This window comes from Haemaphysalis longicornis, unplaced genomic scaffold (assembly GCF_048455015.1).
Source record: "Haemaphysalis longicornis isolate Haplotype H1 unplaced genomic scaffold, Haemaphysalis longicornis Haplotype H1 scaffold_23, whole genome shotgun sequence".
NCBI lineage: Eukaryota > Metazoa > Arthropoda > Arachnida > Ixodida > Ixodidae > Haemaphysalis > Haemaphysalis longicornis.
The window spans coordinates 755,130-776,993 of record NW_027526306.1 but is presented as its reverse complement, the minus strand read 5'-3'; the positions used below and the strand labels follow the sequence as shown (position 1 = coordinate 776,993).

Below are 21,864 nucleotides of genomic sequence, written 5' to 3'. Positions count from 1 at the left end.
TGCTTGTGATTCGTCAGCTGCTGCAAATAAAGGTTTTATGTAACGATACGTATATGTCTGTCTGAAATACTTTCCGCCAACATATTTCGCACAGTCAGAACAGCTAAATAGCTTCGCCCAACTTTGGCATTAGCGAATATCGTAATCACCACCCAATTTTTTACCAGTGGTCGCAGGCCCCGATGGTATCACCGCCCACATCATCCAAGACAGCATTGAGATACTTTGCTCCATTCTATGTAACCTATTCACCCACTGTATCCTTGATGGTGTATATCCATCACGTCTGAAAATACCAAAAGTTACCCCTCTATTTAAGGAGGGTGACTAATGTAAGCCATCCAGTTATCGACCAATTTCAGTTGAAAGTGTTAACATTATTTTCGAAAACTAACAGCAAAACGCGTCCACAAGTTTCTTGAAAAGTACCGCCGCGCCATCTGTCCGCAACAGCATGGATTCCGCCCGCGATACTCAACATCAACGGCTGTGGTCTCACTTACCCAAGTACTTAATACCACCCTGCATAATAAAAAACGTGCCGATGTAGTATTCTTAGATCTTCAAAAAGCTTTTGATACAGTAGATCACAATATTATGCTGGATAAACTTAACAATTATGGCTTCCGAGACAAAACCTTTCATCTATTTCTCAGTTTTCTTACCGACCATCAGCAAAGAGTGCCCATTAAAAATATAACGTCCTCACTAGAACACACAACAACAGCTGTTCCACAAGGGACCATGCTTGCGCCCTTACTGTTTACCCTGTCTATAAACGACTTGCCTCAAATAATGTCTTCTTAAATGCCCATGTCTGCCGATGACACTGCTATCATATTTACAGACGATACTGAGGATGAACTTCAGGATAAACTGATCATACAGCTACCTAAAGTATCAGACTGGTTTTCGAGAAACAAATTGACAATGACCACAAAGAAGGCTAAATACATAATTTTTCACTCTTCCAGAAAACTTGTAAATTAGAGTCTATTTAACCGATTATTCATCATACTTCACTTTACCAAACCAGTTCTCTAAATTATCTAGGTATTATCTTTGACAGCAAGTTAAATTGGGAGAACCAAATTACGCATCTTTGTTCTAAGATAGCCTCCGGATGCTACGCCCTTTTACAATCCCACGATTGTTTTGACAGTAGCGTCTTACTTATACTATACCATGCCTTTATCAGCAGTCACCTGACATATTGTTTAGAGTCCTGTGGCTGGACGTTCACTGGGTACCTTAACCCCATCAGACGATTGCACAAACGTGTGAATAAAATTATGAATTTCGCAAAGTACAAAGAACACAGTAAGCCTTTGTTTACTCAGCTTCGACTATCAACTTTTGATTACATGCTAGAAGATAAAACGACTCGAGTCCCATACAGCACCGTAAGAAACAATCACCCATTTCCTGTCTGCATATTATACAGTCTATTACAGGACACATGAAACTTAATCTTCAACAATTTCAATCTTCCCCTACTCATAATATTTATGGTGATCTACTTATACAGTACGTTGTTGCGGAAGTGTTGAATAAAATACCTGTAGACCTGAGGAATGATCGTAACTTCTGCAAAAAAGTGAAAAGCCATTTTCTGTTGTTATATGCCCAAGAGTGTCCCCGGCACTAGAAAGATGTTTTTTTTCTTTTTGGTCGCAACACGATCATTTGCGTACAACGCGAAGTTTTTGGCCTGTCATTTTTTTAATAGTCATTACCTGTTATCTCTGACATTGTATTCGTAATTACTTTATTCTAACACAGTTATAGTACACTATGTTTCTACCCTGATTGTTAACAATGGGACTGCTTATAACTATGCATTTCCCCATTTGAACCCACAACTAGCCTTTGGCTATGGGTCCAAGCACTCTTTCCAAATATTATGCACCTATGCTTGAAATAAAACCAATTATTGAAATTGAAGTAAAATCTATGCAATATAGTAGGTCATCAAGAGACGGGTCGTATATGTTCAGGACCTAGGGGCTTTGCATCGTCTTGTTCACCGGTAATACCTCAGCATCGCGTGCCCTGTGTCGTGTTGGATATGAAGTTGGCGGCTCTTAAGGTACTTCTTCGTTAGAATGGGAGTGCAGGCATTACGGTGTGTGTCTTGACCAGCGCAGTGGTTGGTTGGTTTACCTTGACGCACATTTGTTACACAGACACAGGGGACCCTAAAAACACAACACTCGAAACAACCAGCACAAAACATCAACCATGAACCAGCTAATTAAACGTTACAAAAGGCAATCCGCAAACAAACCAAGTCAGTACAATAAACTTCCGACGTGGTCAAATCCAAAACCACCTAAACATGCATTAATAAATAATCATCATGTCTTAGCCAATGTGTCCACAACGACTAATTCGTAGTTGATGTCCTACGAAAGGTGCTCCTATTGGACTGGCATACTCCGGTTGTCGGTTCTGACGTGACGTACCAGTTGCGTGGCCGCGACAGAGTGGTAGCCGTAGTTGTCTCGGGGTGGTGCCGACGTCACTGCACGATGCCGCTGTGTGCGCGGTTGGCGCCGGGCGTCCCGACGTGGTCAGACGTAGCAAGAGACGGTCCCGGACGTTGTAACGGCAGCTGCGGCAGGAGGAGTCTCCTGGCAGGAGTATGAAGTGTTGGTATTTGGGGACCATCAGAGCATAGGTATTTGGGGACCATCAGGCCATAGAAGCTTGACTAGCCGCCCGACCATCACCGCTGCTGCCGCCAATGCATCCGTTTGTGTTCCGACTCAAAGGTGTGGACGGATGCGTTGCAGCCCCGCTCCATCCCAGCCCAGGCTTGCGTGACGTTATCGAGGCCTGGCCACGTCCTCCCGACTGACTTCCCCCAGAAAGTCTCCTCCGTGCTTCTTGCTCCTGCTTTTTCCCTTCCTCCTTGGCTTAGTTGTCCCTGGATCAAATTTGTACTCCCGGCTGTCGTGCCATCCTCTCATTGATTCTTTTGCTTTACCCTCCATGGGTCATTGTTCTCTTTGCCACATCCCCCACACGTTTTTTTGCGGCGTTACACTCTTGTCCTCTTCATGTGGAGCGATTTAATTAAACTCCGTTTTCTTCATTTATTGTTTCTTCCTTTGTTATAACACTTAATCTTGATCCCCTTCGGGAATTCTCCTCTGAATCCAAGATAATAGGTACGTTCATCCGAAATATGCATCACGTGTACCCGCAAGACAAGCTTCTCGGTGTCTGCATCATGTACCGCAATGGCGACCGGGCTGCCTATTGCGCACAGTACAAAAAAGGTGTTTTTCTTATTCCGTATAGATCGTGAATTTCACTACCGAATGTTCAGGATTTTATTTTCTCGTGCTCTTTGTTTAGGTTATGCACAAACTTTAGCGCTGCTAGTTTCAGTCATGCGGACTTGTGTTGCGATGTACTTCTGCTTTTTTAGGTTCTGTTCTCGGTCTTTCTCAGGAAAAGTGGCTCTATGGTTTTGCACGATCTTTGGCGTGCTTAGATTGGAAATAACTTAGCCTAAGTGACCGGTATGATTTTCCACCGATATTTTAACTGAGGCTGGTTCCTGTATGAGTTGTTTCAGCTTTATTCGCAACAGCACTTCTCGTTTATCATACAGTATCTGTTCCATTCTATGCTCAGTGCTCTTTTCCGACTCGTTAGGTTTGTGTGTAATTAATAGCTATTTGTGTTATCTAGGTTTTTCTATTTTTGGTGTACCTGTTATTTTCTTCTTTATTTCTCTCATTGGATTTTCTGGTTTTTGACTGACCTGCATGAACACGTTAGAGCCTAGTGCAGTTCTGATGGTTTGCTTAAGTTGAGGTGTGCACACGGCCTTCTCAAAAAAAATACCCGAAATTAGACAACGTTTGCCAGCTTCGGTGGTTCGGTAGGGACCTTGATTGTGGCGAGAATGTGGACGGTAGACTTCCCTTCTGGATATGTAAGCTACAGGAAAAACTCTTCCTTCCTCTTGGGGTGGCGGTGCCTTGGTTCATGTCCCATCCATCGACCGAGTGTTTCGGTGTTCACTGTGCCGCTCGCTTCTCTTCTCTAATTCCTCACTCGTACACATGAAGATGGCGTTTAAAAAGAGGATACCAAAAACGAGGACTGACACGGAAAACAACCCAACTGCTGTCGTAGTGCTAGCAGCATACCTGGAGCAGGGAGTACTGGAATGTCATGTAGCTGCAACTTGTAGGGAGATGTGTCATTCCGTTCCATGTACAGTACAAAGGCTGCAGCACATACCCCCATCTTTTGGTTCACTTATTTCAGCAACGATATTGTTTTTAGCAACTGCTTAACAGTACCCAGAGTTTTAACTTGGGGGTCTGAGGTACATTTTTTAATTGCTGTTGTAAGGGCCTTGGTGGAGCTATCACCATCCTATGTGCATTTTTTTTTCAAGTCAAGTGATTTTTGGTTAAACAGTGTCTGAATAAATACATGTGCCATTTTTTTGTAAACTTCAGTGGTTCGATGTGTTTTAGATTGCTGTAGGCGCAGTCCTTCACCATTTTTAATCGGTGTTTTGGGTGTTGCAAGAAAGGCCGCTTGTGTACGCGTCCGAATTCCAAAAATGCAAATAGGGTCTGCAGCCAACTGAGTCGTATGTGGAGGTGGCCCGTGACGACCTCTGTCAGGGACCGCTCAACGAATTTCTGAAAGAACAGCATGAAGGAACAGTCCAAACAAGAAAGAATGACCCGGTATTTCTGTCTTTCACACGCACAGATCGCACGCAGAATTTTACCTCTCCGGACATAATACAATCGCTACAAACCGAAATCAGGAAGCTGCCAGGATAACTTTAGGTACCATAGCCAAAATAGGCGGTGCTAAAAAATCCCGACCACCCCGCGCAAAGCGACCATGTAGAAAATTTGTCGCTGGTGCATGTGAAGTAAATAACGCATGCGAATATAAAGTCAGTCACCCCCTTACCGCTTACCACATTCATCAATAATTCGCAATCAACTATAGGTACAAAAGCCGAAGCTGTTAGGTTTCCTGTGATATGAAATTTGGGTTAAGTAATTTGCCAACCTCAAAAATTTAAGCACGCTTCCGGCCATGCTTAAAACTTTAGAGGGTTTCCTTACTTCTGTGACCTTCCGTTCTTGGTTATATTTTTTTCATTGATACCATCTTGTTTTACACATTTAAAAAGTGCTTCAGGACTGAACGGAAATGTTGCAATTAGCATGAGAAATGATGCACCGCGTATAATAATGAAGAATGGCTTTGGTAAAAAGTACTCGTAGGTTTTCTGCCTGTTTTTCTGGAGAGAAAACATTGCTGAATCAGTCAGCGTGTGGTATCATTGTTGTCCTTTTGCAGAAATTTTAAAAGAGGCAGTTGCGCATTTGAATATTAAGTAAGAAACAACGTCGTAAAAAAGCAGACCGAAACTAAGCACAGTTGAACACAACAAAGAAGAACTCTATTCGAAATGTAAGCACACTAAACACGGGAAGATAGGGGCGTCCACTACATACTGGTAGAGCATATGTAAACTTAATTTGCATACCTGATTCCAAGGCGGAAGTTCAGCGAATGAGAAATACTTGTTCACTGATGAGTTGTGTTTGCTTCTCTTTCTTAGGGTATCGTTACATTTCTTTCACACAATGTCCCTACAGGCAGACCGGTCGCGGTCGCCGTTCACGCGGCAGCTTGCACACAGTCATAGCTCTCCTCAGCATGCACCGGCTTCACTCGCGTGCCACCACGTTCCCCGATCACGCGGCATGAACTAGGATAAAACATGTTCCCCCTATGGCAGAGTGCTTAGTTAGCCCAGTGATAATGCACTTTTCCACTGGCTCTAGAGACGTGGGCACAATTCCCGCGTGATGCCAAATTTATTTTTATTAATGTAGTTTTTACCGCTGCGGCCATGTTAAACTATTTGTGTTGACGACGGCAATGGCAACTTTTCGCACAATGATGAGACATCTAAGGCGCCCTAAAAGCGTAAATACCCGTCACTTGACAATACACCGGAAGCCAGTTGCGTATTCCGCCAACCCTTGAGAGCCTGAAATTTTGTTGAGAATCGCGGCCCCAGGGGGTCACTCCATTTCTTTTCAAATCAAGAAAGACTTCCTGTGTTTCTGCATTCGTACTGGCCCTGCATTCCTACCTTGTTGTCTGGTTATAGCATGCCATACGGGCCAAATATTTAGAATGAGACATAAAGTCACACAAGCCCCCCGAAATTCTGTCACTCCGGCTGCCACCGTGACAGCAAAAAACAAAGAGGAAGGCTCCTCAGGAGCGGTATAACAACACATGCACAGTTTATTTTAAACGAAATGCTGACTACCATTGGGTTTCTCGTGGCTTCTTCGGATTTTTTGTTTTCGGTTTCCTTTTGCAGTTTTTCTTGTTGCTTTTCTTGGGGGTACTTGGCTTCTCACCCCTCTTGTTTTTCTTCGTTGGCCTGCTTGTCGTTTTGGGAGGTTGAGTAGTCTTTGGTTTCTTCCCACCGCCATTTTTCTTAGCTGACTTGCCTGGCTTGTCGGAGGGCTGAGTAGGACTTCTTGCGATTCTGGGTTTGTTCGTAGTATGGGCCTGCCGGAAATTTATAACCTCCTCATCACTTTGGTGGTAGCAACCAGGAGCGCCAGGGAGATTGAGACAGACGCCGGGCTCGGTGTCATACTGCAAAGAAGAGTATTACTTGTCTGCCCACAATTTTAATACAAAAGTTATTCAACTAGCTAAAATAAATGGGCACCAATTCATTACCGGTGAGAACAACGTACAAAATTTGTGCAACGCTATACAGTAACCATCGTGCGCTAAGCCTGGTGTTTCTAACGTTCAACTTTCCCACCATGATGTTCTTGGAGGACCAATATTTTGGGGGAATTCAAAATGAAGCGGGAAACATGGAGCTGACACTTTGAAGAGCAGCGCTCTGTAAAGTAAATTCGTTTTGATTTTTCTCTGATCGGCTGGAAGCGAAGGCACGCTAGTTTTGAGGTGTCTGTTTGCATCTACCGCAGAAAATAGTTCTAGAGCGTAGTATGCCCTTGACATTTCTAGGCATTAATAACAGCTGTTTCAGCTCTTTGTATGAGCCATAGTCATAAAGGAGTGAAAATCTGGCTGTTCAGCTTACATTTCTTAAAACAAACGTATGGCCAAAGTGGAAGGTCGACACGTCGTCATCCGTGGAACATTCTTAACCTCCACATTTCTTGAGACATTAGTGCAAAAGATATTGTTATGCATTCAGCACTTATCTTACTTGTAGGTGCTAAAATACTGATTTTCTTTAAAACTTCATGGCGCTTGCTATCCTTCCATAACCCCAAAAAAGTGTGGTGATTGTGCTTGGATAAGAAACGTTTACACTTCGTGAAAGAACAGCACTTTCAGTCTTGCGTAAAGTAAAATGTGAAAACTTGCAAAATATGTGTTTTGATATTTTAATAGCGTTTTCTAGGCGCAATAAAATTGCTAGAACAATTATTTACTGCATCAGAAGTATTCATTGAAAAGGAAGCGCGATTTAATTTGATACGGGGCCAATCCTGTCCTGTTGTTCTTCTCTTTTACCACTTTATTATTCCCTTTTCCAGCCTTTTTCTTCTTTTCCCGGTCGCTATGACTCACCGCATGCCCGATTTGTAATTGCCAAGCAAAGGAAATTTACCTTGAGTGCGCTTTGAGAGGCACCACTGGCTGCTTTGCGTTACATACCTTAAAGGGACACTGAAGTGATATTTAAACATTGCGGGATTACTAGTGCACATTGTAGTCCGGAGTCCCCAGGCCATGTTTCGACCACTCTGGGCGCATTTAGGCGATTATATGTAGTATAAAGATTAATTCGAAAATGCTGTCCTCCTCTCTTTACGCTCCCCCATTTCCTGCGGCGTTTTCGTGTGACGGCAGGAGGAGCCGAGCTCACAATTGGCTGCGCTACTGCACGGCTCCCCGGCCTTCAGACAGAGTCAGGCGGCCCAGCGTTTCGTTCGAGGGTCGCCGACTGGTCGTCGCAATTTATTCGCTCAGTTGAAACGAAGCCAGGACACATTTGTGAATGGAAGAATGTGCCTTTCTTTACTTGGTTAGTTTGTACACTATATAGCTCCAAGTCAAGGTCGCTTCACACAAGTGCTGCACAAGCGCACATGCGACGCTTCGCTGACTGGTACGCCAGTAGGAAAATACAAGGCCTCTTGAAGGCAGGAGAAGAGTCAGCGAAGTCAACATAGGTACTAAGGAAATAAAATCAACTGATATTTTTACCGTACAGCGTAAAACTAGGGTGCGGCAAGCACTTTTTTGCGCTGGGCGAACAAGCACAGCGGCCAGTAGCACGACTACGCTTCTGCGAACGCTTTTCCGTCTAAGAAATGCAATTGCTAGACGTAAGATATTGTGGAAACTTGGGGGATGCTTACTGCACGAGCGCAAAACAACAAATAGTCACCTAAGCTGCTTGGAATTCTAAAACTAAATAAAAGTGGAAACTGGTTATACATTACATGCCTTATATTTCCACGGTCGGCAGCGGTCGCCCGTGGCCGAGTGGTTTGGAGTGCCAGGACTGTTAACGCAAGTGTTTTGCAAGTCGGAAGTTCAAATCCCCGCGGGACCGTCCTTTTTTTTATATAACGTAACTTTTTCGTTTTCCGCCGATGTTTTCTATACTGAGTTCACCTTTTTGGGGCCGCAACGTTCATTGCTCCACGAACTAGTTCACAGAACGCGCGCAGGCTGGCACTGGCGCGCTAGCGAGTTCTCGTTGGCGTGCTGTTGCCGTAAGCACCGACTGCTTGCAGGCAGTGGGCGCAGGCCAGAATGAACAGACCCTTGGCCTGGTGCGAACACGCTTTTTACGATACAGGCATGAGGGAGGCAAGCTCGAAATATAGGGGGAACGCGCATGGCATTTCAGCGCCTGCGGTGACACGGAGGGCGTTCAGCACTGCGTAGGCCTCGGCAAGTGAATGCTACGGTTCCAAGCCGTCCTGGGAGGCTTATCTTATGCATTTTACAGCCGACAACATGGCAGAAGCGCGGTACGATGATTACTGAGATATTGAGAATGCCCATTCAAAAACGCAATTGGCTGTGTTTCACAGAACCGAAACCGAAACTTGTTTGATTGCTACCCTTGGGCATCGTCCAATCATGGTGCCCCCTCCTCGCAACGTCACAGCCTTAGTTGGTGCGGCCGCCGCAAACCGCACATGGTAGTTTTTCTTCTTCGCGCTTTGTAAAATAATTTACCGATTTGTCAACCGGATAAACTATGAAAAGTGTGCTAATTTGAGCGTCTACGCAGTGCAAGCAAAAACGGGAGCTTGACAAATTCACTTCAGTGTCCCTTTAAATTGAACATATACGTCTTACCAGAAGACTTTAAAACAAGAAGCGATTCGCTAGGTTCACCTTTTGGAAAACCATGTCACCGAGATGTACTTTGGGAGAAGTATACTGCACTCAAAATTCTTTGATCCCACGTTCGAAGCCCATATTCACTCAACTCTACCAAACTTTCAATTTGAATAAATTATGTAATTTTAGTTATGGTAGCTTCTGTCAATGTCAACAATTTCAACTGCTTTTTTTTCTACAGCCATCGGCCATAATGAATTGATTCCATCAGCCACTTCGTGAGTCATCTGTACAATTTGTCCGAACCTTTTTCGTACCTCTACTTTGCACCCTTCACTTAAAGGACCCACTCATGAGTGTTACGTTGTACCCGTGACATGCCGACCTCAAGTTTGCATTACTGTTCGGGAGAGTTGGCGGATAACTTTAGAGCTGTAGGGAAGGTTTCAAAGTGAACATGTATAGGAGGTTACATCATATAATTCAAAGATGAAACGCTTGACTTTGAAAATAAGATTTAAACATTATTCGCAGAAAAATGAACTGCACATTGCCTTAGTATCGAAACCAGCCGATTTTTTCGTGGTCGCCATGACACAGATATAGGTGGGGTTGGACGAACATAAACCTAGATTTAAAAAAACTTGGTCTATCAAAAACATGCGTAAGGCTGAAAAATGTGGCTCCGCAAATGTCCTTTAAAAATGGTGCTGCAAATTTACCACACATACTGCATTGATTTTAGGCTCGGGATATTGTGAGACTGTTTTGACTGTCTCAAAATATTTTCAAAACCTTCAAAAGAACTTCTGTACGCGAACCATGAGTAAACGAGGTGTGTGCAAATAGTTCCTCACACTGCACATGGTTCCGTTCGGGTAATAGACGTGGTCGTATCCATTAGCTTGGTTAGGGCACCAGACGTCGCAAGTTCGAACTGGCTTACCCTGAAAAGAAGTTCACAGAGTTATTTCTTGTGCTCAAAAGCAAATTCTTATATCAAATTTCATAAACGCGCTGCATTATTTTTTACGCTTTCTTAATTAATCTTTATTACTCCTATTATGCTTTATTGCTTTTCGTAAACAGTAGCTTATGCCAGTTTAATGCCTTTCACATTAACTGCATTTTGGGGCCGGTGTACACAGCGCTAAAGTCCCTATTTCTTGTTCATTTTCTATATCACTGTTTTTGTGATCACAAATCGTCGAACTACCTGGGCCGTAGCAGGAAAGTGGAAACAATGTTTGTCATCATTTTAGGAGTATCAGTCTATAAAATTGGCTGGTATCTGCATGTTAAAATGAACGCCTATTTTTAGTCTTTAGAACCACCTCAAGTTTTCTCCGTAGTCCTACTAGCCACATCCTTAGCTTAAAACTGTGTGAGACTTATTTCGTAATTTCAGAGGTATTAAATAGTAGCTATCTCTATTCTGCTCTTATAGTACCTGAACACGTAGCTCAATTCCTCGACCACCACCTGATCATCATCCTGTCTAAGCCCACTGCAGGGCAAAGGGCTCCCCCATGGCTCTCCATTTATCCCGGTCCTGTGCTAACCGCCACCAATTTATCTCCGAAGACTTCTGTATCTCATCGACCCATCTAAATTTCTGCAACACAACGCTACACTTGCCTTCTCTAGGGATCCAGTCTGTCACCCTTAATGACCACCCGCTATCTTGCCTCGCAGTAAATGTCCTACCAACACCCATTACTTCTTAATTTCTACTAATATACAATTTACACTTGATCGCCCCCTGACACACTCCGCTCTCGTCTTATCTCTTAATGTTACACGAATCATCTTCCGTTTCATTGCCCGATGAGTTGTCCTCAATGTAAGTTGAACCCTTTAAGTGAGCCTCCAAGTTTCTGCCCCATAAGTCAGTACCGGTAAGATGCAGCTGTCATTCACTTTCTTCTGTTAGGGCAATGGTAGGCTGCAACTCAAAATTTAAGAGTACCTGCCGAATGCACTTCACCCCATTGCTATCCTTCTAATTATCTCTGCCTCATGATTTGAATCCAGATTCAGTACTTGGCCTAAGTATATATATTCACTTACCACTTCCACTGCCTCGCCACCTGTCACAAACCGCTGTGCTCTCCCGAGGCCATTCAGCATTACTTTAATTTTCCCCATATTATTTCCAGGCCCACGATTCTACTCTGCTTGTCCAGTGTGGTAATCCTGCTTTTCGATTCGTCCCCCGAGTAACTAAGCAAGACAACATCATCAGCAAATCTGAGGTTTCTGAGGAATTCTGCCTTACCCCTTAGAAGCCCACCTGTTCCCAATTCAATCTTCAGAATACCCTTTGTAAATATGTTGCGAATAACATTGGTGAGATTGTGTTTCCTTGTCTGACGCCCTTTCTGATAGGTACTTTACATCTCCCCTTATCAAGGGAGACGGTAGCTGCTGGCCTATTGTAGATATCCTCTATTATTCTTACGTATTGTTCCTCTACACTCTGGTACCTCAATTCTAGAATTACTGCTGAGATTTTTACTGAGTGAAATACTGTCTCATACTCTATGAAGGCTATATATAGGGGTTCAATATACTCCAAGAATTTCTCTGTCCCCTGATTAACCATGTGAATATGGGCCGCCATTGAATAGACTTTACGAAACCCTGCTTACTCATTCGGTTGACTGACATCTAAGGTGGAAGAAATTCTGTTAGCCACAACCTTGATAAGTACCGTGTAGACGACTATCAGCAAGCTGAGCAGCCTGTAGTTTTTCGACTCTTTCATGTCACCTTTCTTATGGATTAGAATGATGTTCACGTTCTTCCAAGTGTCCGGTACACTCGTGGTCATTAGCCATTGCTTTTACAGGTTTGCCAGTTTTCTAGTACAATTTTCCCGCCATCCTTCAAGAGGTCGGCTGTTATCTGATCCTGAGTAGGTGCTTCGTCCCCTCGCATTTCTTTGAAAATCTTCTTTGCTTCTTTTGTGGTTCTGGATAGGATATCTACCTCCTCTGAACTACTTTTCTGTTCGGTATGATTCTGGATGCCGTGACTACTGTACATGTCTCTATAAAACCCACCTGCTACTATAAATACTTTATCCTCATTTGCTAGGACATTGCGTTTCTTGTCTCTTTTTAGGTACGTACAGTGCTCAGCGATTGAAACGCGGTACTCGAAGCGCGTGGCTGCCGTTCCCTGTTGCGCCACAGGTGAGCGCTTGTGAAAGCGAGCTGGCGCATTGTGGTATACGATGAGGGTGAGAGCGTTCGTAACGCATGCTTAGTGCATCCGGGAGACAGCCCTTCAGTGTGTGGTTCTTGGCGGCGCCATAGGCGTGCTACATGCCATGGCTTCAAAACGCTGCGCCTGCGTGCCGTGCGCGCCACGATAACACATCGCGATAAATGCGCATTCAAATTCTTCTTATATAACGCGCGCGGTGCCAGCTCACCCAGCTTCGCGCGGTGCGGCGCGGCACGCAGGCGCAGCGTTTTGAAGCCATGGCATGTAGCACCCCTATGACAACGCCAAGAACCACACACTGAATGGATGTCTGCCGGATGCAGTCAGCATGCGCCACGAACGCTCTCACCCTCACCGTATACCACAATGCATCAGCTCGCTTTCACAAGCGCTCACCTGTGGCGTAACAAGCACCGGCAGCCACGCGCTCCCAGTATCGCGTTTCAATCGCTGAGCACTGTACATCTGATTTTTCCCCATGCCTAGACGCATCTTCACTGCTTTCAGGCTGCCGTCGTTCATTATGGCATGCTCAATCCTCTGCGTATGTCAGCTGTCTTGCGCTTATTGATTGACTATGAAAGCTCCGCTACTTCTATTCGGTCAGGTGGGGTGGAGACTGTCATGCTTCCGGTTTCCTAATTGAATCTCAAGTCTCCCGAGAAAGTTTGCCATCGTACTGTCTAGCGATCGCACCTCCAACTTCTACTGTACAATACGTGATAATGCGTGTGAGATTGTCGGTCGCTTATCGTAATCTCTGTCGTAATCTCTGCTTTAATGGTTAGAGCTAAATATCGGTTCTGGAGCACGATCTTGTATTTTTCCATTTTCTGTCTTTCTGTTAGCTCATTTGTCGGTTTCTTTTGTACAAGTTTGCTACGGTTTCTCTCAAAATCTAGCCTAATTCGGGTCTCAACATACGTTGGTCACTACACCTCACTATTTCCAGCATTTCCACATCCTACACGACGCCAGAATTGTCACATAGTGTGAGATGTATTTCATTTTATGCTCCCTATTCGGGCTCCTACATGTCCACTTCGGGCTCTCCCGTTTGCGGAAGAAGCTATTCATGATTTATTGGTTATTCTGCTCTGTAAACTACTAATAGGTCCCGCGTGTTATTCCTACAACCAAGACCATAGTTGCCAGCTGTCCTGTCTCCAACCGGCTTCTTGCCTACTTTAGCATTGAAGTATCCCATAAATAAGTTATGCTGTGTTTTCACTTCAGCCATTGCCAATTCCCCATTTTTATCCACATCTTCATAGAAGCGTTGAACTAGCTGGTCGTCATTGCTGGATGTAGGCGCGTAGCCCGGTACCATCATGGATTTGTACCTCTTATTGAGCATAATTAAGAGACTGCTACAATCTGGCTAATGCTAGTGTATTTGTGCATATTGCCAGCCACGCTTTTATTTACTAGAATTCCCCCTCCTATTCCTCTTCTGTCCATGACACTGCGGTAAAACAGGACTTGTTCATTTTGCCACACTCTAAGGGTTTTACCTCTCCTGATAACCTCACTAATCCCTATTCAATACCATGTGATGCCCTCTAATGCCTTGAACAACATCTCTACACTCGCCTCGCCTGATAAAGTCTCGCGTTAAACGTTGCTAGTTTCACATTCCAATGTCGGCCTGTTCGGCTCTAGGGATTCTTAGCACCCTCTGCTGCGTCACAGGTCAGTCCGCCACTGTGGTCACTTGCTTCGCAGCCGCTGGGGTCTGAGGGCCGAGGGTTGATTGGCGTACTTATGGGAGGTTGGGGTCATTACTAAACTAGGTTAGTCAATCCTGCTCTGGCGAGGGAGTGCGTTAGCGGCTATCATAGTCCGGATCAGGCCGCACCCCAAGGCTCCTTCACCATTTCCATGAACAGGCCAAATTTGTTGCGGTGAGAAGTGCGCGGCACCGGGATTCGAACCATGGTGCTTCTGCGCGCGAGGCTGATATTCTGCCTCTACGCCACTGCTGCATACCCCCTGCGAGAGACCCTCGACCACAACATCTCACAAAATGCTGTCGGTCGGTTCCCACATGTTTTAGGACGGGTCTCGTCACTTCATGGATCAAGTCGACGCAAAACGGAACTTACTGCTTTGAGTTTTGTTCAAAAAATGCATCCGCTGCAGTTTGCGGTTAACATTGAGCCACCTTGGCAAAACCGAAAGAACAGCGTACAGCCTCCCAAATGATTAATAATATAGCGGGAGCGACGAGCGATCGGCCTGTCAGGGCCTTATCACGGTGTTTACCGACAAAATAGGTGAGGGTACGCGAACGCGCATATAACTATCTGTTGTGGGATCGTCGTCTGCTCCACTGTTCTACCCCGGGCAACACATCCCCTGTTTTTATTATCTTGCAAGGCCGCTTCGCTACCGCCAAAGGGAGGTAAGTAGCGTGGGGCACAAAGTCATTCAGATGCAGTGGCCGGGGGTGTACCACTCTCAAGGAAACAGCGTAGCAGACGACACTCATCCAGCAGATAACCCAATGCGCATGCGCGTACTCTCGCCTATTTCGCTGCTGAACACCATGATAGGTCGCTGGCATGCCGGTCGGTCGTCGCTCCCGCTATATTATTCCAAATTCGGGAAGCTGTACATATAAAGCTTCTATACTGCTTTCAATTATGCTTGAAAATAGAACATTGTGGCCAACATTTATGCACTACCAAACTGCTAGGTTTCACAATAATTGTGCGTTTAGACCTATGTTAGTCCCAAACAATGTATTCCATGAGTGTATGGCCACACAACAAATTGAATGATTTAGTATTTTATCTTTACTGTGAACTAGGAGTTTTTGTCCAGTCAGAGAAAGTTGAATAACACAGTTTTATTATGGTAATTATTAAGCCTTGTGTATAATGAAGCATTTCAAGTAATCGACGGCTACAGAAAACCGTTTTTAGGTTAATAACGTTTCGTAGTCGATTGCAGCATGTTTAGGCATTGCTCAACTGATCGAGTCACTTTCTTGTTAGCAAATAAAAACGTAACTTTTGGCATATTTCTGCAATCATCAGCGCAATTAATCATTATGCTGCCGTCCTGAGATGCGGCTGAGCGTATCAGTCCCCCACTTTCATTTCATGCCATGCGATTTCCAAATTATTAGGCGTAACATTGGTATTGGACCATTTTTTCGCATTTTTGGTAGGTTCCGGCTGCGCATTCACGATCCATATCACATAGAGGCTTATGATGCCTAGCTCTCTCTACGGCCTCGTTTCAGCATTTATCCACGGGCTTCTTACACTATGCTGAATCAAATTCCTGTTGTCGGGCTGCGTAGTATATAGGCTGGGTCTCTGAGTATCCATCGCTTCAACCAGGTTCAAAACCCTCAGAAGTTAGCTTTCATTCTGTTTTGAATCTTTTGTGTTTTTAAATACATTTTTGTTCCATGTGGCTTGTATTTATGGCAGATTTGTTGGTTACACACAAAATTTCCGGTCGTTTGGTTTACGTTAGTTCCAACTCTTACTTGTACATTTCAGTGGTTTTGTCCCTTTCATCCCGCTGTCGGCTACTTGTCTTGGATATCATTGTACATTAGTATCATTGTACTCATGTTTACGTCACTTCTGGATCAGAATCTTAACTAAATTCTGTGGTTTTGTCGCATTTACTATGGGTTTAACTGTCCCTTAAGTAGCAGAGCAAAGGCGACCTGCGGTAAGTGCATGTACATATTGTTCCTCGCCATCCGTCGACAAACAATGGCGTTCTTTTCGCCCTTTTAGGTTGGGTTTGGCTGTTATTATTCAATGTAGCATGTTTTTTACCCGATTTCAGTTGATTCGGATTTAGCGCGGTCCCATACGACATATATCTTGTGAATGCGCATACCGGCTACAAAAAATACATAGCCTTCTGGCAAAGAAAGACGCGTCTGACAGAGATCTCGCGACGGCAAACCATGCGTTCTGGAATCATCAGATAACAAACCTAACCCGACAGTTGGCAGTTGAGTGAATGACCGGCAGCGTACTCGACCGCTAACCTCTAGGGATGCTTTAATTATTTTCCAAAACTGATATTCGTGCATGCATCACTATGCCCAAAATGGGCACGTATCACGGATATGTGAACATCGGCATAAAGCGGTACTTTGGATGTATGCATCAGTAATGGCAGTGTTCTGCACTTCAAACCGGAGTTCAGATAGCACCATTTGAAATGATCACACAGCCATCGGTGTGTAACAGGGCCAGGGGCAATGTTGTTCCTCTTGCCGCCTGTTGATGAAGCGGTCACAATGCTCGTAGTCATGTTGTCACCATACCTCATCACCTTCATTTACAGCCTCAAGTCAGCATATCCAGCATACATTAGTAGTCCGCATGACATTTTGCTGCGGAGCGAAAACGTTTCCGTTCTGCGTAACACATCTTTCCCGCATAGATGTACCTGACGCTGAAGGGCTGCTTTGGGTACTTTTTAAACGCATATTTACAAAGCTTGTTGTGAGTTCGTTACCACCCTGCTCTTCGGATGCAAACTTCAACTGCATTGCAAAGCACAAACAGTAATACTACTGATACCGGCCGAGGCAATGACAAGCATCCGTTGCACTATTCTTCTCCTTACCCCCAAAGCGGGGGCGAGGAGCAGCCCCTGAGCACTTTGCTGAACGTTCGAATAGAAAAACAACAGCAGCAGTAGTGTCCAAAATTTCGGAAGAGGCATATAAACGTCCAGTTTCAAAAATCAAACGCCGCTTTGTTCAATGACCACGATGGTTTCTTGTAAGAGCGTTGTTTGTTTCTGTTGGGGCTGTAGGGGTTAACAGAGTTTGGATGACAGAGCGTTCGCTATCAGCGGGACAAAGAAAGCTTTGCTTTTAATCCTAACTGCTTCAACTGTGTCCGAATGCCGTAAACAGATGGACGTTGGATTCCTAATGCGAGGGACCAAGGTTCGATTCCGACCACGGGAAGCATGTTGTCTGGGGGCTTGATGTGCCTTCGCATTTCATCCTCATCGTATTGGAAACACGTTACGTAAAGTACGCTATTCTACTGTGTGTTTTGCCTGGACTTCGACGCCATCAGTGAGACATAGAAAGCTCCGCTTTAAAAACGATCTGAATTAAACATTCGATCGCGAGGCGTCCCAAAGAAAGTGTGACGCTGCTAGACTGGTTTTTAATACTTGTGTTTAGTTTGCGTGCTGCTCGCAGGTAACTGAACTGTACGCCAATTTTGTCATAGAAAGACCTTGTAAAGAAATTTTTTAGAGCGCCCAGATGTAAGAGAGGACATAAGTGTTATCACGGACATGAGCATAGGTTTTCCGTAATCCAGCACGAAGCTGACTCCATCGTTAAATAATTGTCCTCAATATTGTGATTTCAGGCGTAAGTCTTAACAAGGGCATACGTCCTGATGTTTTCATGCAAGTTCAGGGAAAAAGATTTTGACTTATTATTTGCAGGACAGCAATTAAGTTAACGGTAGCCTGGTGACGTTCGGCTGGGGCAATAAAGAAATTATGTTTTCTTAATAAGGGTAGCGTCCTGGGCACGTCGGTACTCCATTGTTAAATAAAATGATTACGCTAAAAAGGGGGACATGGCCGTGTGTGCCTGTCCTCACTCCGTCCGTGTCCCTCTTTTTAGCGCAATCATTTTATTTAACATGTTTTCTTGTCTTCCCCAGCAAGCATAGATATACAAGGAGCGAGATTTAGAGTTAGCGGCTATGCTGATTTTTATTCGTTCCGTATCCCAAAAGATCCCTCCGCTGTGTAATGCAAAAATAAAAAACACAACCCGCCTAAAGCCCCACGAACACCTGCGGTAGTCATACGTTACATTTAGGAACTGTCTCGTCAATTCAAAAAGTAGGGGCAAACATGCGGTACACGTGGTTTGTCCCGCTTCATATAACTCACAAGCACGTGCACTCCCATAGAAAAGGCTGTGGAAAGAAAGAAAAATGACACTAATGCATGATATAATTGCACATGCGATACTTTGCTAAGTGCTCCCCAGGAACGATGTACAAGTTCCCGCTCTCGTGCGAGAAGTCATGCCTAGGACTATTTTGACATTGGCTTAATGAGCAGCGTAAGGAGATGTGTCACAAAAAGACTGGATGGCGCAATCTCGAACGTCACTTAGGTTAGTGCCTTTGCACTCCAGCATTCGATGGGATTAAAACTATCGTTAGGTCAAGTGATAAAATGGTCAGGCAATTCTGAGGAGGATTTCGTAAAGTGTCCAGCTACGGAAGCGAGTCCTTCAGTTCTCCCTCGGCTTCGTTGTTGGGAAGAGAGACTGAGTTTTACGAGATATTGATTTAATGCGAGGCGTGCGTACTGTAGTTTGTAAAGTGGTGTCGTTTGTATATATTTTAACTCACATAATAAATATTCAGTTACTTGTCCACGCATTACTCTTCATTATTTTGTGTTCGTTCTTCTAAATTTCAGCGCTCTCTCCTTATCATGTAGTAATATGGCCCTACACGAAGCTCTACCGAAGTTGAAGATTATACAATAATCGTCAGGGGTACTACTCTCGCGTGTATTAATACTACTACCGTGCTATTACAACTGCTTTCAGCCATTTTAAATCCCAAACGAAATCCAGAACTTCAAGCTTTTAACAAAGAAATGGTTTTGCAGATCGTAATTTTTCGCGATCTCAGCTAAAATACCAAAAAGAACTGAGCGTGCATACGTAAGCACCCTCACGGGAGCGCGGGCTCGCGGCGACCACCCGGCAGTTACAAAAAACCACGAACCTGCCCAGCGCTCGTACGCGCGTCCCTCGTGACGACCGCCCTGCGTCCCCTGCGCGCGTTTGTCGAACCAAGCATAACCAATTAAGTAGAAGGCCGAGATTGCGGCGACCACCCGGCTGTTAAAAGAACCAAGAAAATTCCGAGCGCTCCTGTGTGCGTTCTCTGCGGAAACGGCCCAGCGTCCCCGGCGTACGTTTGTAAAGCCAAGCATACCCACTTAGAGAGACTGGCGAAGGCTGGCCAAAAAATAAAAACCTCAGCGTTCGGTGTAATCGTGCCAATACTTGCTTCTAACGAGAAAGACTCCAGCCTTCGCCGTATTCCTCGCAACACTTGATCGGAACAAGAAATACACGTTATAGGATACGCCCCTCCAAGGCGATGTGCAACGGTTATCATTTTCATGAAATGAGAGGAGCTCGCACTTATGGGAACAATGATCGAGAAAAAGGTCGTTGGGGCACCGAAGAACAAGAAATACGGCTGCAATTGTGAACATAAACCTCCTTGGTGGTCGAGAAGGCTGCCTACCCTTCGCTACCTTCGCTACAATTTCATGAAATTCATACGGGCGTAAACAAACAACAGCTTCTACTAATCTACTAACCTAGGATATATGAGCGCCACGGTGCAAAATTAACGTACGTACAGAAGCCGCACCTAAATTAATAAATATTGTTACGTGGCGGCAAGGCAGAAGACATTAACCATGACATAGGCAAACAGGTTATTTACACTGTATTTACATGGCGGCCGAGACACAGCCCGCGCAGGTTGCACTTGCACACTGTGATGATGTCATCGTTCGGGTGTTTATGAACAACGAGACTTCCGCACTTGACGAGCTAAGAACGAGAGGCAACACGGGCCTCGAGAGAAAACATAACATTTATAAAAGTGCTCCAGAACTCAAGACGCCGAGAACGAAGCGAAGGAAGCGAAGGAAGTGACAGCAAACGCATACTCTACAAAAAAGAAAGCTAATGTAATGGTCCACGTAAAAAGAGCAATAGTCCTAGCACCATCTACATGTCACAATTACGAATAAGAACTAGTTCACAGCTCTCCTTCAGGTGCGTCGTCAGGCGCATCCTTTTGATTTTGAGTAGCCACACCGTATGTAACTTTTAAAACATTGGAAACATGAGGCGCTAGTTTTAGAGGCTACTCTATAGGCCAACTTCTGCAAGAAAGTCCAACTGCTTGCAGACAGGACCATGTGTCCACCGTTGAATATCGAGACGTCGGCCTGGGTGGTGTCCTGTGCTTAACATGTTCCGCGTTCCGGCTGGCTGGAGTTCTGGACATGTGTCCAAGAGGTGGTCCCATTGTGCTTCCGCAGAATGAGCGCGACAGTAGCGGAAGGTTGAATCAGTCACTGCAAGCTATAAATCCTTGTTGCACGAACAGCAGACATCAGTGCAACTCCTATGCGAATTGTCTGGCGTGCGTAGTCCTAACAGCAGGTAAAGCCGCCAGGAAGGTCAATTCCACACTGAGAAAGAAGAGAAAGCATGGAGTGCTGAAGAGGCTCTTTTTTCAGTAGAGAGCAAGCGGACCATTTAGCTACTCTCGCCGTAACAGCTCCCATTCAATTCAGAATTCCTAATCTGGCTCTATTTTTCATCAGCGAGACTAAGACGATATTGGCATTTAGACGCCACCCGTTCCGATTCACTCTTATCATTTGAAGAGTTCCAACATTTAAAGTACGGGTGGAATGTTCATTTTTGTGGCTCTCGGCAATGCGAGGTGACCTTCACCGAGCTGCGCTGCAGGGTTCCAAGGCTTAGTTTCTATCTGTTCAGATCGGAACTTTCACCTACAGAACTATGTGTGCGGTGCCAGGTCCCCGAAACAATCGAACATTTTTTCCTGGACTGTCGCCGTTTCTCAACAGCTAGACAACTGTTTTTGAAGGAGCCGATTGAGCGGTTGGGGTTGACTTTATCGATAACACTTATATTATCTATTGGCGCATCAAAGCTGGGGTTTGCAAGAAGGGATATATATAATTGCATTCAAAATTTTCTTTCTGCCTCAGGTCGTTTGAATTGCTAAGCGGTGCTGATTAATGGGTAATTCGGGTTTCATTCACAATTAAGTTTCCTTTTAAAGCCTCTTTCCGGAAATAAGTATTTTGAAGTCCCCACGTTTTTAACCGGTTTAGCCCTGGCCAATCCCTTCTTGTGGGTACGTGCCAAAAAATTTGAGGACATCATCATCATCATCATCAAGAGTGTCCTGCAATGGAGATGCAAAAGCGGGAGTGGGTGCATTACTAGCGGAGGTTCAGCAGCCAAGTCGGCGTAACGGGGGTGGGAATGCTGCGACGGGTTCATAGATCCGAACAAGGCACGAAAACGATATCGGTATCCGGTGCGCATCGCATGTATTGCCCAGCGTACTGTGTACACGCCGTGCCTCTCGAGAAGCCTAGAAGCCTGTATGAAATCTGTATATGGGATCAAGAAAGATGGTGGGGCAACAAAAA

General features: G+C 44.8%; 1 long non-coding RNA gene across 1 annotated transcript; it reads right to left on the bottom strand.

Annotated features, from left to right (window-relative positions):
• Nucleotides 1-6,293: 6,293 nt before the first annotated feature.
• LOC144172517 (uncharacterized) lies at nucleotides 6,294-10,322 on the bottom strand. Its single transcript, XR_013323027.1, has 2 exons — nucleotides 10,230-10,322; nucleotides 6,294-6,678 (listed from the first exon to the last, which is right to left on the bottom strand). It is a non-coding gene; the product is annotated as an uncharacterized LOC144172517 (long non-coding RNA).
• Between the last annotated feature and the right edge of the window lie 11,542 nt (nucleotides 10,323-21,864).